The 16,491-nt window shown below is 40.4% G+C and overlaps 1 protein-coding gene and 1 non-coding gene across 3 annotated transcripts in view; both read right to left on the reverse strand.

Moving 5' to 3' along the window:
• Positions 1-16,491, reverse strand: part of GRPR (gastrin releasing peptide receptor) — a 1,477,698-nt gene that overhangs the window by 896,569 nt on the left and 564,638 nt on the right. The gene's annotated exons all lie outside the window — the stretch shown is intronic.
• Positions 13,426-13,530, reverse strand: LOC122803696. The gene has a single exon (XR_006365143.1). It is a non-coding gene; the product is annotated as a U6 spliceosomal RNA (small nuclear RNA).

Raw genomic sequence — 16,491 nt, forward strand, 5'->3', positions numbered from 1 at the left:
TTTAGCTACATGGGTGTCGAATGACAGACTACTATCAACCTGGGTCCCCAGGTCCCTGATAACTTCTTCTGTGCTCAGTGGATTGCCACCTATTTGGTAGCTAGGGGTAACCTTGTTTTTCCCGAAGGGTATGACTATGCATTTTTGGCATTTAACTTTAGGCCGTGGCTCTGGCACCAGTTATCCGTTTCTGTGAGACCCTTCTGAAGGATATCTGTATCAGATGTGTTTTCTACTATGGCGCCCAGTTTGCAGTCATCTGCAAACTTTGTCAGCCATAACCCTCCTGTGTTTGCTTGTACTTGGAAAAGTAGATGCCAAACAAGAGTGGGCCCAGGACTGAGCCCTGTGGGACACCACTTGTGACAGGCTTTGAGTCTGACATGGCGCCAGCAACTCTGACCCTGTGGGTTCTGTCACTCAGCCAGTTTGCAACCCATCTTGTGATGTATGGGTTGACATTTAAGCTGATGAGTTTTTCAATGATACCCGAGTGGGGTATTGTATCGAAGGCCTTAGCCAGATCGAGGTAGGCTGTATGGACTGCCTTTCCCTCATCAATGGCTTTGGTGACTGTTTCGAAAAAGTCAACCAAGTTTAAAAGGCATGATCTGCCTTTGACAAAGCCAAACTGGGTTGGATCCAAAGTCTGCAAATTCCCTATGTCTTTATTTATGAGGTCCATTATGATCCTCTCCATGGCTTTGCAGATAAGGCTTGTCAAGCTAATGGGCCGGTAATTTCCAGGGTCGGTGGAGGCACCGCCTTTGTGAAGTGGTACCACAGTTGCAGTGTGCCACTCCCTGGGTACGTATCCAGAGGTAAGGCTTTGATTAAACAGCTGTCCTAGCTGTGGGTTTAATTCCTCATTGAGTTCATGGAGCACACAGCCGGGGACACCATCAGGTCCCATGAATGCTGTGTTTTTTGCTTTGGAGAGAGCAGTTCTCACTTGGGCGCTGGAGATGTTTGGGGGGCTGCAATCGTTTGGTATAGATATCTCTCCTTTTGGGGGGGGGGAGTTTGCACTGAACCTGTCAGCCAGTATGTTGGCAATGTCTGTAGGATCAGTAATCTTCACATCATTTTGAACTAGCTCTGAGCATATCTGGGAGTTTCCTCCCAGGTTTCTAACATAGCTAAAGAAGGCCTTATGATTGTCTTTTGAGTCTTTAGCTATTTTTCTCTCGAAATTTGCTTTGGATGATTTTATGAGAGCTCTTAGTTTTTACTTATAGTGATCAAGGGTGTCTTACCTTTTAAGGATTTTGCTCTATCTTGTAGTAGCTTCCTCCTTTTGTTGTAGAGTTTGTTTATGGCTGGGGTCCACCAGACTGGACGCTTGCCTTTGGTACAAAGAGTCTTTGTTTTGCTTGGGATTGCCTTATCCATGCAGTCCTGCAGGTGCTGGTAGAAGGCATTTGTAAGTGATTCAGCGGCTTGAGTACTGTTTTCCGCCGGCTCCGGGGCCTTACAGGTGACCACACTAGTCTTTAGAAGTGTGAAGTCGGCTTTTGAGAAGTTATTTACTGTGGTCTTTTTTATTTCAGGTGGGGGTGGGATGAGGACCTCCAGCGAGATTAGTTTCTGGCCTGATCTCACCAGTGAGGGGTACACCTCCGGTGTTGAACATTGTGCTCCCATGTTCGTGATGATGAGATCAAGTATGTTATCTCCTCTTGTGGGGATGGTGACTAGTTGTTCCATGGCATTTGAGTTTATGAATTCCAGGAACTTTTGGGCTAGGGTGTTTGGGCTTGAGTAGTGTTCCCAGTCTATATTAGGGTAATTGAAGTCACCTAGTATGATGGTGTTTGGTGATACATTTATCCCCTCTAGTGTTTTCAGGAAGGCCATGTGAGGTTCCTGAGTTTGTGAGGGTGGCCTGTAACATGCTACAATTTGCAGAGCAGTCTTGCCTATGGTTAATTGCACCTGGATGGTCTCCGATGCATCGTGTGTTGCCACCAGTCTTGAGGTGTGGGTGTCCTTGATGAATATGGATAACCCCCCTCCTTTCTTGGTATTGTCCAGATTTTGGGGCGGAACGCATGATATGAGGTAAAACCTGATAGCGCTGGGGTGCTCTCAGGAGCCTTGAACCAGGTTTCTGTCACAGCACAGACATCGATGTTCTCCATACTGAGAAGGGCCTCGAGTGCATGCATTTTGAGATTTAGACTTCTGGCATTGAGCAGCATTACCCTTAGTTTTTCCTTTTTGTGTTCTAGGGTGGTAGGTTTAGAATTTGAGCCTTGCCTAAAAAGGCACTATGGGGTGGCAAGAGCCTTTGCCAATATCCGGAATCCCAGGGTGACAGGTGCAAGCCATCCCTTGCGAGCAGCGTGGCTTGTCCAGCATGTCATCCCAGGCAGACAGACACTGGATCCCCTTTGAATGACACCAGTGTTTAAGCCAATTGTTAAAGCTGATCATCTTATCTCTGTATTGTGGCATCATTCTTGGTGAAGGTAGGATACTGCTCAAGGTCAGGGTCATACCTGCCTGGGCTACATAATCAGAGAGCTCCTCAATGTCTCTTTTCATGTAGTCCAAGGAGGTGCGTCTCAGGTCATTTACACCAGCGTGGACAATGACTGAGTCATATTTGTACCTGCTGTTGAGAGACCTGAGTGCTTGCGTTATGTGGCGGATTCTAGCGCCCGACAGGCAGCTTACTGTGACCTTCTCCTTACTCAGTCTGGTGAGCGGGACGTCAGTGTGTCTGACTATGGAGTCACCAATGACTAGTGTGTCTGGCATTGTGTTTGGCCTTAAGGGCTGTGACTGTTTGACACTCTGACTGTGAGGTCTATGTGTTGCAGGTGTTGTGTTCTGAGGTGGTGGTTGTTTGGGTGTCTGCTTTGGTGGCCTCTGCTGTTTTGGTAGATTTTTGATCAGAGCCTCCGAGTATGTCTTTGTGTGTTTATGTGTATGATTTGAGGTTGTAATGGTACTATGTGAGACTGGGTCTATAGTGTGTGTGGTAACCTTCTCCTCCTGACTGGTCTTGCCAGTCCTATGTTGAGAGAGCTCAGCCTCCAGTTTGGCCGTATAGTTGCATCTCTCGCATGTATTTGTGTTTTCTGGGAGGAGGAGAGGGTTGTCTGTGTACATGAGGCAATTGTAACATTGCCTCAATATTCCCAGGTTCACCAGCTGAGCAGGAGAGGACACTAGCAACTGATCCCTCGACATGCTAGAAGGAATAGACAAAAAAGCTTTAAAAAGATTTCGGGGACGTGGGTGACCGAGAAATGGGGGGTTGCCTTTTTGGGGTACTATCTATGACAAGAGTGCCGTATCAAGGTAATAAGTACTGTAGGAGCAAGTGCTACGTTTAACAGATAGAGAATAGTCTACTTGGAGTCAAGTAGAGATGATCCTTTTAATTATAGGATAAGCTGATTAGATCAGTAGTATAGTTCGAGGAAGGTAGTTTTAAGGGAAAATTTGAAGAGTGGACTTTAGGTAGCCCCAATAGTTTAAACTTGCTTAACCGCTGCTGCCCTAGTGTGCAACGGTAGCAACTCCTCGCTAAATCGGCCTAAATCGCTAATTGGCGCTAAAGCGTCTTTATAGCAGGGGCTGGAAAAGACAGGAAATGACCCAAAATGGCCAATAAACTACAAGTTACTGCCTTAAACAACTCCTCTGAGGACAAATGAAGGAGTTATGGAAATGACCCCTAGTGGCCAATAAAACTACAGTTTCAAGTCAGTAACCACCTCTCCGGGGCAGGGAAGCTGCTCAATGTTAGTCACTGCCACTGATGAACACAGAGACCCTCCTTCAGCCCAAGCAAAAATGGCCTCACAGAAACTTTCAAACAGTTCAGGAACAGCAAGCCTGTAACTGAACTTTTAACTCTCAGAAAAGTGGGAAAAAGCAAGATTTTTTTTTTTTTTGTTTTTACAGAGATAGCAGAGGTTCACAAGTAATATCAAGTTATAACAGTGCAGTAAATGACCCCACACAAGAGTGCTAGGTCAAGGACAGAAAATATGCAAGTTTTAAGAAAAAACGATTTAAAATTAAGTGCAAACAGGAAATTCAGCAAACAGCTTTTGGTTGTGCTCTAAATACAGCTACTAATACAGAAATCAAGTTTAACAAGCCAGAAAATGCTCAAGCTAGGCAGCTATGCAGAAAAACTTAGCAAATAAACAGAGAAAAATACTTAAAATCTCAAAAGTGGCTCCTTCTTCTCTCAGCGTTTTTCCTCTTGGAGGGTGCTTCACCAACAGCCAACAAGCCTGAAAAGACGCTCAAACCACGAGGCAACTAGGTTTTAAGAGAGGAAGATGAAGGAGTTATGGAAATGACCCCTAGTGGCCAATAAAACTACAGTTTCAAGTCAGTAACCACCTCTCCCGGGGGCAGGGAAGCTGCTCAATGTTAGTCACTGCCACTGTTGAACACAGAGACCCTCCTTCAGCCCAAGCAAAAATGGCCTCACAGAAACTTTCAAACAGTTCAGGAACAGCAAGCCTGTAACTGAACTTTTTTTAACTCTCAGAAAAGTGGGAAAAAAGCAATATTTTTTTTTTTGTTTTTGTTTTTTACAGAGATAGCAGAGGTTCACAAGTAATATCAAGTTATAACAGTGCAGTAAATGACCCCACACAAGAGTGCTAGGTCAAGGACAGAAAATATGCAAGTTTTAAGAAAAAAAAGATTTAAAATTAAGTGCAAACAGGAAATTCAGCAAACAGCTTTTGGTTGTGCTCTAAATACAGCTACTAATACAGAAATCAAGTTTAACAAGCCAGAAAATGCTCAAGCTAGGCAGCTATGCAGAAAAAACTTAGCAAATAAACAGAGAAAAATGTAGGCAATTCATTAAGAGAAGTATCTGCCTTGCTGATGGTTGAGCCTCATCACTTCTGATTGTAGACATGTTGGAATATCCTTGTACTCATTTGCACTGCAAATGACATGTTGAGCTGGTTTTTAAGTCACATAGTATTGGGTGAAAGTTGTAGAGGCAAATGTTTGAACGTCATAATGTGGAACCTGTGGGGAAAAGAACCGCAGGCTTCTGATCATCCAGCATGGAGATGAGGGTGCTACTTATTCAGCTATAGCCACTACTGTTAATTTGCACCTCATCTGAGATTTGAACCCAGGCCTTTTAGAATACTGTACCATTACACCACCAGTCATGTCACTACATACCCTGGATATGTTGGCACTAAAGTACACATTGCTAGTAAGCATCTTATTATACATTTTGTCTCTGGTTCTTGTATGACTCAGGAAGACTAAATATTACAAATTATAAAAGGTTGACAGGCTCATAGGTACTTAGGAAGCTATTGATCTTTGAGGATCTTTAGATGCCTAGCCATACATTCACATGAGTTTTTAGCCTTTATATTTTAAGTACAAATAACCCAGAGATGAAAAAACATGTACATGCTGCCTCCATCCATGAGGACAGTGGTGATAAAACAGACCTGAGTTTGCATCTACCCATGCATTCATCCAGATTATGTCCGAAAAGTGTAAGAGAAGTATGTTGCTTAATATGGAGAGGAAGATGATTTCAAAGAAGTGGTATGTACTGTGATACATATCTGTCCATCCAATATGTTCTATTTATGTTGCAAAAGAGATTTTAGATATCTTGAAAGGGTGTTTATGTCCCCACTGGATTTCTGGCTGTGTAGTAGGTCTGACAGGATAGGGTTTGTTGTGATTCTGTACACAAGCCAGAGATCACATCTCTGTAGCCTGTATTACACTGAGAAGAGGGACAAGGCTTTAAGATGGTGCATGTAGTTTTTTTCTTTTTTCATCATTTAGGACCTTGAATTTTTAGTAAGAAAACAATGTGGGCATTCATGCTGTGAGAGATGTTTGGACAGGTGCATACCAATGGAGGCATTATACTCAAAGATGAACTTGAAGAGTGTGGAATACAGTTGGAATGATCATATCTCTGGGCCTGGACATCATACCCTTAGTAATAAGCTGTGTGATGAAAAAAGTGCTTTCTAACAATAGTGATTGCATGGTGATATAGGAACACTTAGTTGTCTACATAGGTTCCTTCATCCCTAAACTACTGGATCAGTCTTGTTTGTTGAAGGATACTGTTGTACATCTGTTGGTATTCAGTTTTATTCCGTGATTTTCACAACAGCTATTGGTTTAGAAGGCCTTCTTAGAGGATCTTGGTGTCCTCTGGGGAGTTTATTATGGCTCCAGCTTGCAATTATCTGCAAACTTGGTCAGCCATAAACCCTTAACAGTAGCTTTGAAGTAAATGTGAAAGAGAGATAGCCCAAGAAGTGGACCCTGGGCTATACCACTAGTGAGCTGCCCACCTTAATTTTCTGTGTTCTATTTGTGACCCAGTTTGCTATTCAGAGAGTTATATAGGGATTAACATGTAGCTGGGATAGTTTATGTATGATACGTGAGTGTGGAATGGTTCTGAATGCCTTTTCGAGGTCTAGGTATGCAATGTGTACTGATTTGCCTCATCCATTGCTTCAGTAACCTTCTCTAGGAAGTCAGCCAGGTTAAGTAGGCAGGATCTGTCCTTAACAAATCCATACTGGCTTGGGTTGAATGTTTGTGTGTTACTTGTGTCCTTGTTTATTAATTCATTAATAATTCTTTTCATAGCCTAACAGATTAGGCTAGTTAGACTTATGGGTCCATAATTTCATGGGTCTGTTACCAACTCACCTTTGTGCAAGGAGATGACAGTTGCTGTCCTCCATCCATTTACTATAAAGCCTGTTTTGAGGCTGTCACTGAATAACCCCTGTAGGGAGTCTGACAAGACTTGTTTTAGGCTGGCCAGTAAGTAGCCCGTTATGTTATCCAGTCCTACAGAAGCAGTGTTTTTGGGCTCAGAAAGTGCCTTTTTAACTTACTCATGGGAGATTTGGGCAGGGGTGTAGATGTGAGCATGAGATCAGGGAATGTAGGAGGAGAGGGGGGGTGTAAAGTTATAGCTAAATTTATCAACTAGCAAATTCTAGTTCTGAGTATGTTACATTATATGCAACCATGCTGTTCTTTATAACATGGGTTACTTAGTTTAATTGTAATGAATGTTTATAATTTATCTATATTTATTGTTGTTTTGTGTCACAGGGTCTGTAGAAGTAGCATGTCCAAGTATTACAGATTATGTAATAACATTGTTCTTCATGATATGAGCTAGATAACCTGTACTGGTACTATAGATTTATGTGTCAGTATACATGCAGCATGGTATCATTCAGTAAAAGTATTACAGAAGGGTGTGTCATGTACATTTTAACTAGAGGACTTTCACATCCCAAAGTATGTTGTGCTGAATTCTTGATGTTAGTGGTCTACTTTAAAAGCACTAATGTATTTCAGAATGTTTGCCCAGTAACGGCTATACTGTATTACATACGATGGACCTGGACAACAAGCACATAAATGCAGCAGTATGAGTGGTCTGTACATTGTAGCTTGTTTGTATCACATCACAGAGTCTGCATCATCAGCTTTGTGAAGGTAGCACTCTGTACTGATACTGAAATGGTAGTCTTTGGCTGATATGGTTGTACTGCTGCATGGCTTGCTCTCACATAGCACAGAAACATGCACATATACATGGCATGTATTCTGCACATATACAGTGTGTAGCATGTGTTGTCAGTTGTAGTAATGGCTGCATGAAACAGACATTTGTTTGAACATTGTGTATGTCATATACTGTCTTGTCCATACAGATGCATAAAAGTGCTGTACATATGTGAGAAGGGCACCTATAGATGGTTGAGCCTTCTCAGAAGGTGTGGTGATAGAAGCACTATGACAGTATATCTCACCTGTGGTTAACCATAGTGAAGGTGCTGCAGAAACAGAAGTGAATTGAGGATCATCATGGGAACTTGCTGTGAAGAAACTGAAAACACTGTCATCTGTGTTAGCATGTCTGGTAGGAGATTTGTGCATATTCTCAGATTAACTTGTGTTGCATGCCAGCATGTCTAATTGTGAATATGTAAATAAGTTTTAAAAGTTGAATATTTCCCTGTTTATACAGAATGTTTAGAGAATCTGTTCGTGTTTTGATGCACTTCTAATTGCACATGTTTGAGAGGGACATTCTAAAGTACTGTGGAGAATCTGCTGAACAGTGAGTGATGTCATTAGAATGTTCCCGGTTACTAAGTGATTTTTAAACAGCTGATTGACAGAAAAATAACTTTTTTCAAACAGCTGACTGTTACTTTTTTAAAATTAAGACAGCTGAGACTGCAGTTTGTCAAGTGCTGAGCAGTTTTGTGAAGTACAGTTACAGTGCTGTGCAGTCAGTGGACACTTGGGTTGCCACCCCTCCTGGTTTTTTCTGGACTATCCGGAACTCAAACTGATTCTGTGATAGTCCGGAAAATACTTTACAAACTCCGGTAGTCTGTTTCAAAAAGGAAACAGACTATCGGAGTTTGTAAATCGGCTGACTTACTATGCCTTTTTACAGAAAAGCATAGGAAATCAGCCGAAAGCAGGCAGCAGGAATGGGGAAAGAGGGCATTCCCTGGCAAGTGATGTCATTGTGACATCACACAATTGGCGTAGTGCGGGCGGGATTGGCAGCGTTACTGGTGACACAAGGGGCGTGGCTTTACTCTGGTTTTAGCCACGATGAAAGGTGGCGACCCTAGTGGACACCCACTAAAGAGAACTCAACAAAAACTGTAAGCCTGTTTGGCCTTGCTGTTATTTGTTAGATTAGATCAGAAACAGTATTCTTTAGCTAGATTAGGAAAACTTAGTTATTAAGATTGAGTTTTTGTAGAATATTGGACTCCTATCCATCAGTTTAATTTTACATTTCTGGTGATTGAATTTTCGTGTTTATTGAAAGGTACTGATTTATATTCTTGTAATCATTCTACTTATTATTACATATTTTTTATTACTTTACATTGTGGCTGAAATCAGTGTGTTTTTTTAGAAATTTGAGAGTGCTTACACCTGTTTGATACTCCCCATGTCACCTCGAAGGCCTGGTTGCTTCTGGTCTTAGCTATCATTTATTTTAATATTTAATTTTCATAACTGAACACTTCTTTAGAAGGGCATGAAGACACTCTGATTGGTGGCAGCATTACCATATTATTTTGAGGAAGGGACACAGCTGGAAATCTGTATCAAGCTTTCCCAGAAATGTTTGGATGTGTGCGATTCAAATTTATTTTGAGTGTGAATGTATCAGAGGTCTTAAAGTGGGGCATTGCTCTGAAGTGTATAATAAGAAAATGCATTTGGGGTGGACAGAGGCATATAGTCCAGTCCCAGGAAAATAGAGGATGTTCATTTTGTGCTCTTAGAGGAAAATTGTGAAATATTACTTCTGTTTAAGTGACAATCTCATACTGGTGTCAGTAGTGAGGATTGAAACTCCTTAGTTACTGACCCAGGATAGTAAGGGACATCACATATAATTATTGGCAGTCCAGTGGGATATAGCCAGACACCACACTTGCATTTGGAAGTGCACCATATCAAGAATAGTAATCAGTTCTGTTCTGTGGCATTTGCCATTTGACAATAGACACTACACTGTGGCATACACATTTTAACAAATTTATCCTGCTGCAGCAAAAGGTCTTCTACAAAACACAACAGGAGGTAGTATCCTTGGAGTGTGACAATCAGTGTTACCAATGTCTCCAAGCCTGAAAATAATCTGTCTTTGAATCCTGTCATCTTAAGAACAATTACTTTACACAATGTTCAGCAGCATTACAGTTCATGACTTTAAGAAAAGGGTGAAGTAATATCTGTGGAGAGCTTCAACAACACTTGAATAGTGAATAAGAATTCAAGCAGAATTTGATGTAGAATTTGAATTCAAGCAGAATTTGAACCTTAGACCTTGTGATTATGAGAGGCATGTCAGTGTAGAGCTCCCAGCAGCACTGCCTTCACCACCACCACCTCTGTTGTTACTGATGACAGAAATGCATTGCAAGTGCTATGTGGTACTACAGGTGGAACTGCCATCCTGGCATGAATAAGAATGACCATGATCATGAGACTAAGAGGTAACAGGACCATGATCATTTGGAACAAAAAGAGCCAATCATAGAGGACATCATAAGTGAAGCATCTCTTCTGTGACTCTGGTAGTAACCATTTCCTCTTTAAATTCTATTTCTGATCCAACCATGATTCATTTCTGGTGAAATCACAACTGAAGAAGAATACATTTTGGATTTTGAAGCACAGAATCACCTAGGAACTAGTAATGGTCAAATGGTTGCCAGTCTCACATTGCACAGCACCCACATGAATTCAAAATTGCACTAGAGGTTTATAAATTCATAGATTCATAAATAGGTTACTACTAAGCTATTGATCCATGAGGATCTTTAGAAGCCTAGCCATACATTTCCATGAACTTTTTAGCCCTTATATTTTAAATACAAAATAACCCAAATGCCCCATCCATAAAGGGTAAGGGTGCTAAATGAGGAGTGAATCGGTGGTTACCCACCCATTTATCCAGATCACATTTGGTAGTGTAAGAGAAGTACTTTGCTTTATGTGTAGAAGAAGAACATTTCAAAGAAGTGGAATTCTCTGTGATCCATATATTATTCTCCAACATGTTGTATTTATGTTGCAAAACATATTGAGATGCTTTAAGCAGGTGTTTATGCCCCCCACTGGACGTGAATCTAGCAGGATAGGGTCTGCTGAGACTCTGTATGAAAAGCAGTGATTACCTCACTGTAGCATGTATGATGCTGAGAAGAGGGGCAAGGCTTTAAGATGTTCCACATAGTTTTAGTGATTTAGTTCCTTGATTTTCTTTCTCAGATGTTTGGACAGGTGTATACACTGAAGATAGTTCTGAACTTTGCCAGGCTGGACTTGGTTTGTATTACCAATGGGACTAAAAACAATGATAGACTGTTATAATTTGTTCATAAAAGTTAAGCTTATTTTGTGAAATAAAAGTTATTGAAGAGACAACCAGGTGTTTTATTATGAAAGCTATTGGAAGAACAAACTACTTTGAAATATAACAACAGTGTCTCTGACTATTACCTTTCTGATGTTTCTCAAATATCACCATTTGAAATGTACTCTGAATTATTTTTCATATGTTTTCTGTTGAAATGTACTCTGAATTGCTTGCTATTGACTGTTTTCTGAATTCATATCAGATGACAGCAATACAGTTGAATGATCAAGGAAGGTACTTAGCAGTGGCACCCTTTACAGAAAGTGGAATGCTCACCTGATTGCATTTTTTTAACCATATTTTATTGGCCACACCCTGAAAAATGACAAAAGATTATCATTTTGCTGTTCAGATATCTCCACACCTATTTACATCTTGTTTTTACATATTTTCAACATTCACTAGACTTTTCATTTCATTGCCATGCTGTTATTGTGCTAAAATTTACATTGACTTATTTGCCAGCTAGACCATTTAACATTCTATGACAGTCAAAATCACAAACCCCCTTGCTATATTGACAGCAGCCCTTACTCTATACAATCAAATAACCCTAATCTTATCAACTAGGATGTGTTCAGTTACCAGAGAGCTCTCTTGTGGTGAGCTAAATCATGCCCTTTCATTGGTCACATATCACTGTTTTTGAAGGGTGTTTCCCTCCCCAAATTTAGTTTCCATACATCATTAATAAGGATCTGTCAGCCATACAAGAGGGTAAGTAAAACATAACCAGATCTTACCCCATCACCCCTTTCAGTTTTGATTAGTACCATCGGAAAGCTTTTCTTCTCTTAGCCTTAACATACTTAGCATTACAGTTAACCCATCATCACATGGGTCGACATTGGTACTACTTGATGTCAATTTGTTGAGGATGGAACATCGTAAGCATGGGAAAAAAGCCCACAGACTATTTCAGGAAATGGAGGGGTTATAAAATATTTCTTCCTTTTCTTCTTCAGTCCTTCCAATCACCTGGCTACATTCTTGCATCACCACAAATTGTGGCTTGTTCCTTCTTTTTTTTTTCCTTCATTTCCCACTCCTCCCTTTGTTATTGTTGTCCCAGTCTAGACCTGCCCTTAAGTTGTCTTATTTACTTATTTATGTATCTATTTGTTTCTTTATTTTTTGTCTTGCTGTACTCCTTCATCAACATCTAACTTACTTCTAAATTCTCTGAAAGAGAAAAACATTTATAGGTTGAACATATTCATCAGCAGGTCAGACAAATGAACCTCATCACCCATAAACTAGATTGGATTCTTACCTTCATTTGGTTGTGCCAGACTCATAAATCCTGCTGTATACCTTATCTGACTCATGCATTGCTTGATATGTTTGGTACTCTTTCAATAACTTTAGAATCTTTGGCATATCGCAAAACCTGTCTATTATCAATGACCAAATTTGATTCTTCTCTTTACAAACAAATCTTTTTTATTTGACTTTGCATCTTAACTCATCCCCTTCTCTGCAAAGTACATGATGACAACAACCAGCCATTTTGGAGTACATCAGGTAAAAATTAACCCCTCACATATCCCTCAAATACTTCCAAAAACAAATTCTATTTTTTGCTGTCTTGTCTCAGTTGCTTTCCAGTAAGGCTTATGCCCCACATGCATTTCAGTGCAAAAGTAAAAATAATGGCTAGTCAAAAAAGCTGCCTTGTGGCCTTCAATCCTCTAAAAGTTAGAGTATAGGATTAAGTCTGTGAGTTGTTAACAAGGTGCTTCCTATGATAAAGGGCATGATTCCCTCAGCCTCCATTTGCCTATTGTCTGATTTTGAGCAAGTTGTGACAATGTGAGGTATTGCCAGCTAGGCCAGAAGAAGTAGGGCAGTGGATGTGTAACATATGGTAGTATAGTTAGCTGGAGTTTTGTAAAGAATTATATGTCATCTGTATATCAAACTGATTTGTACAGATGCTTGTGTTGAAATTGCATTTGTAAAGTTGCTTGTGTTAAAAATGTATCAACAGTGTCTCCTGCTGGACAGAAAAGAAATATACATGTATGTCAGACTGTGCTATTGTAACAGTGGATACTGGAAGAGAAGAGGTTAATCTCAGTCCAGATAACTTTGACAAAATAGTTTGAACGTAAAGTACTTAGTTTAGGACATAAATATTGTATCTCACAAGTCTCAATGCAGCCAGAGACAAAAAATCTGTACTAGTAAGCTTTCTGTATTGTCCATGGGGGTGAACTAATTGCTACTCTGGAAGACTGGAAATTTAAAATTGCTTTATGACTTCCAAAAACGGCAACAGATCTTAGCAAAACTCTAGGAGTGTAAGATAACACACCTGTGCTAAATCCTGGCAGCCTCTAGTAAAGATGATAGTGTGGGAACCAAAGCCAGATGTCATTCTGTAATCCAGCACAAAATTGATGTTTTGATATGAGATGAGACAGAAGGCTCAGTGCAGCCTGTTTTTGTAACCTGACATACACTTCACAAATTTGCATGTCATCCTTGTGCAAGGGCCATGCTAATATTCACTGTATCATTCCAATTTTAGCATATGTGTTGCCAAAGCAAGCATAGAAGGATCACTTACCTACCTCATCTTGCCATACTTTAGTAAGTAACCAGGGAATAGTAATTCTTTAAATCAGTCAGGAAATGAGGTTAGTAAAGTACTGTTTTTCTGTATCTGTGTGAGTCTGTTCATTTGTGTTATTTTAATATTTCCTGTGATTGACACTCTGGTGTTTATTGTAAACAGATATTTAATATTTTAATGTTCTTTTATTATTTATTATTAAATATTCCAAAGAAAATGTCCAGGCCAGGAGATTCCAGACAGTTCTAAATATGTTTAATAGCAGGCAACACAGTAAAGTAAGACCATAAAATGCTGACAAACACTCACAAGTGTTTTTCGTCACTCAGTACATGACTTCATCAGATGCGAAACTTCTCACCAATACTGCATCTCCCAAGAAACTCTGGTTCACTTGTTTTGCACCTCTGCTCCCCTTGAAAGTGTAGCTGAGTAACGGTGTTCTTCAGTGATGGATCAACAGCATTCAAATAATCTGATGAGTCTGCCTTCTACAGTTTCATAAGCTGCAATGTAGGAGCCATTTTCATTGTCCCTAAGTCAGTAGATGTTGAAACTTTAGCTTTCTCTTTTGAAATGCCGTCTCTCACTCTGCACGACTTGCCAAAGCAGGTAAGAACTCATCACCATGTGGAGTAGCTGATGGCAGATAATCAGTTATTGTAATGCTGACACCTGTGGGTCTATCAGTGAAATGGCCTTATGCACTCCTTTTAAAGGTAATCTGTGTATTCAACTGACTCGGACGAGCATTGCACTTGTTCCCGAATCTTGATTTATAAGTCAGTTATCTACAAAAATGATGTGTCTGAAGTTGGAGGCTGGCAGCCTCTTTTTCCTTCTCCCAAAGTAGCTCAATAGATTGAAAAGTTCCATAGTCAAAAAACAGAGAGATGACTTCCCCACTAGCATGAGCAGTGTAGTCCTCAGAAATATTATACAAACCCTTCCAAAGCCTCACAAAATATATCTGCACAAGGGCTGCATCAGCTCTGTGTGTGATTTTGGAAATCCGCCCATATCTATAGCATCTTCCCCACTGCCCTGTGCTTCTTGATAGTCATCAACCCTTTGGCATAAATGAAAAAACTTCACAGCAGCCAAGTACACCTACATTGTTTAACCTTTGTGTGCCAAGTTCTTTATTACCAAGTGTATAGATGAATTCCTTTAGTGCTCTGGTAAACTAAGAATAAACATTTATTCTTAGTTTTCCAGAGCAGAAAAGACTGTCAGGGAGGATGCATGTGTCTATCATGCAGGGAGGGGATTATGTCATGTTGGCATGGATAGATCTTTCTTCAAGCCGTGTTGGAGGTCAATTCTTGGAATTATTACTGGTCTATGCATGAGAGAGAGCTAAAAAAGTGTGTTCACTCTACAGCCTGGTGTAAGCATGTCCACAGAGGTTATTTCCAACTGGACAAGCCAGCATAGCAAAGCGATTTAGCTTGCTGTTGGAAGGGCCTTTGGAAAATGCCCTGGCATGAGTGAGAGCATATATGGCACTGCTGACATGTGTGTCTGCTCCACCTACATCACATCAGTCTCTACCTCACATTCCCACCCTGCCTATAATTTCCACTGCTAGTAAGACACTGTCTAGCTACCTGCATTCTTCAGTTCATCTTTCCTCCGTCAAGATGGCCTCACCCAGTAGTCAGTACTCTGGAGCAAATGAAGCTGAAGTCAAGCAGCTGTTGGCCATCTGAAAGGTTCAATAATGCCCCCCCCAAAAAAAAAGCAAAAACAAAAAACTCTTTGACTGATTTACTTGAAGTCTTCTTTAGTAGCAGCCTTGTCTTTCTTTTTATAACACCAGCAGGAGCATTTCTGTTGAGCTCCTTGATATTTGCCTTACTGTAGACCTGATTAAATGTATGTGAGGTGATGGCACCAGTTCTACCTCCTTGCATTATGATGTAATGTGCTCCTTTTTTTACAGCCAGTATTGTCAGCTGCATTAGCCCGGTTTGATTCTTGGCCGGAGCACCTTCTGTGTGGAGTCTGCATGTCCTCCCCACAGTCGAGTGACATCTAAATACATGCAGGTAGGTGCGTGCATGAATGGATGTACCTTCTTTGAAGGTTGGGCATCGGGCTGGCACCTCGGCACCATAAAAAATCCACTGCCAATTGTTAGCGAACCGGATATCCACTGTGGTGACCCCTAACCGGGAAAAGCCAAAAGACATTAGTTTTATTGTCAGCTGCATTCATCTGTCTACTGTAATTAAATGCATGGTAGTGTTTCAAAAGCAACTGCTTCTCACATTCCAAAGATCCAAAGAAACATCATGTCCCATGTTGGGGAAGAGACAAAGAATATGCCCAGAATAGGAGTGGTGGAGCAAGCTACTGCATATGCCCACCATGTTTTCCTTGTCTTCCTGCAACCACCTCATTATTTTCCATGTTATGTTATACAAATGTATCAGATGAATAAATAAATACACAACTACTTTGGCAATTTACATTTAACCTCAGAATGAGTAAATAAAATTAAATGGGATGGGGTGGGGACTCAGCACTTTAAGACACCATTAAGTTTTAGATGTTTGCTGCCTGCAGTTAGTTTCAGTATTTTTTGAGTCAGGACATGCTTTGTACTCTAGCCTTTTGTGTTGTACAGCAATTTTATGCTTGTATAGTATTTGTTTTGCAATGTGCTGCCAGAATTTTATGGTGTTTTTATTCCGACATTTTATTTTGCCAATGAGGATTTATACATAGTGCACAATCTGATATCCACAGCTTTTGTTCTAGACGCCTTTGTTCTACACTTACCTTAGATTCCTATTTCCCTTTTAGAAATTTAGCCATACAATTTTTTTAATTTGTTTCATTGCTTCAGATTCTGTCCATGATATTGCTGTTTAATTTCTCTCTTCTCATTTACAAAGCAGTTTCTCAGGTAAGTTCACCTTTCATTAATTCT

This window comes from Protopterus annectens, chromosome 5.part1, assembly GCF_019279795.1.
Source record: "Protopterus annectens isolate FY-2018-M chromosome 5.part1, PAN1.0, whole genome shotgun sequence".
Classification (NCBI taxonomy): domain Eukaryota; kingdom Metazoa; phylum Chordata; order Ceratodontiformes; family Protopteridae; genus Protopterus; species Protopterus annectens.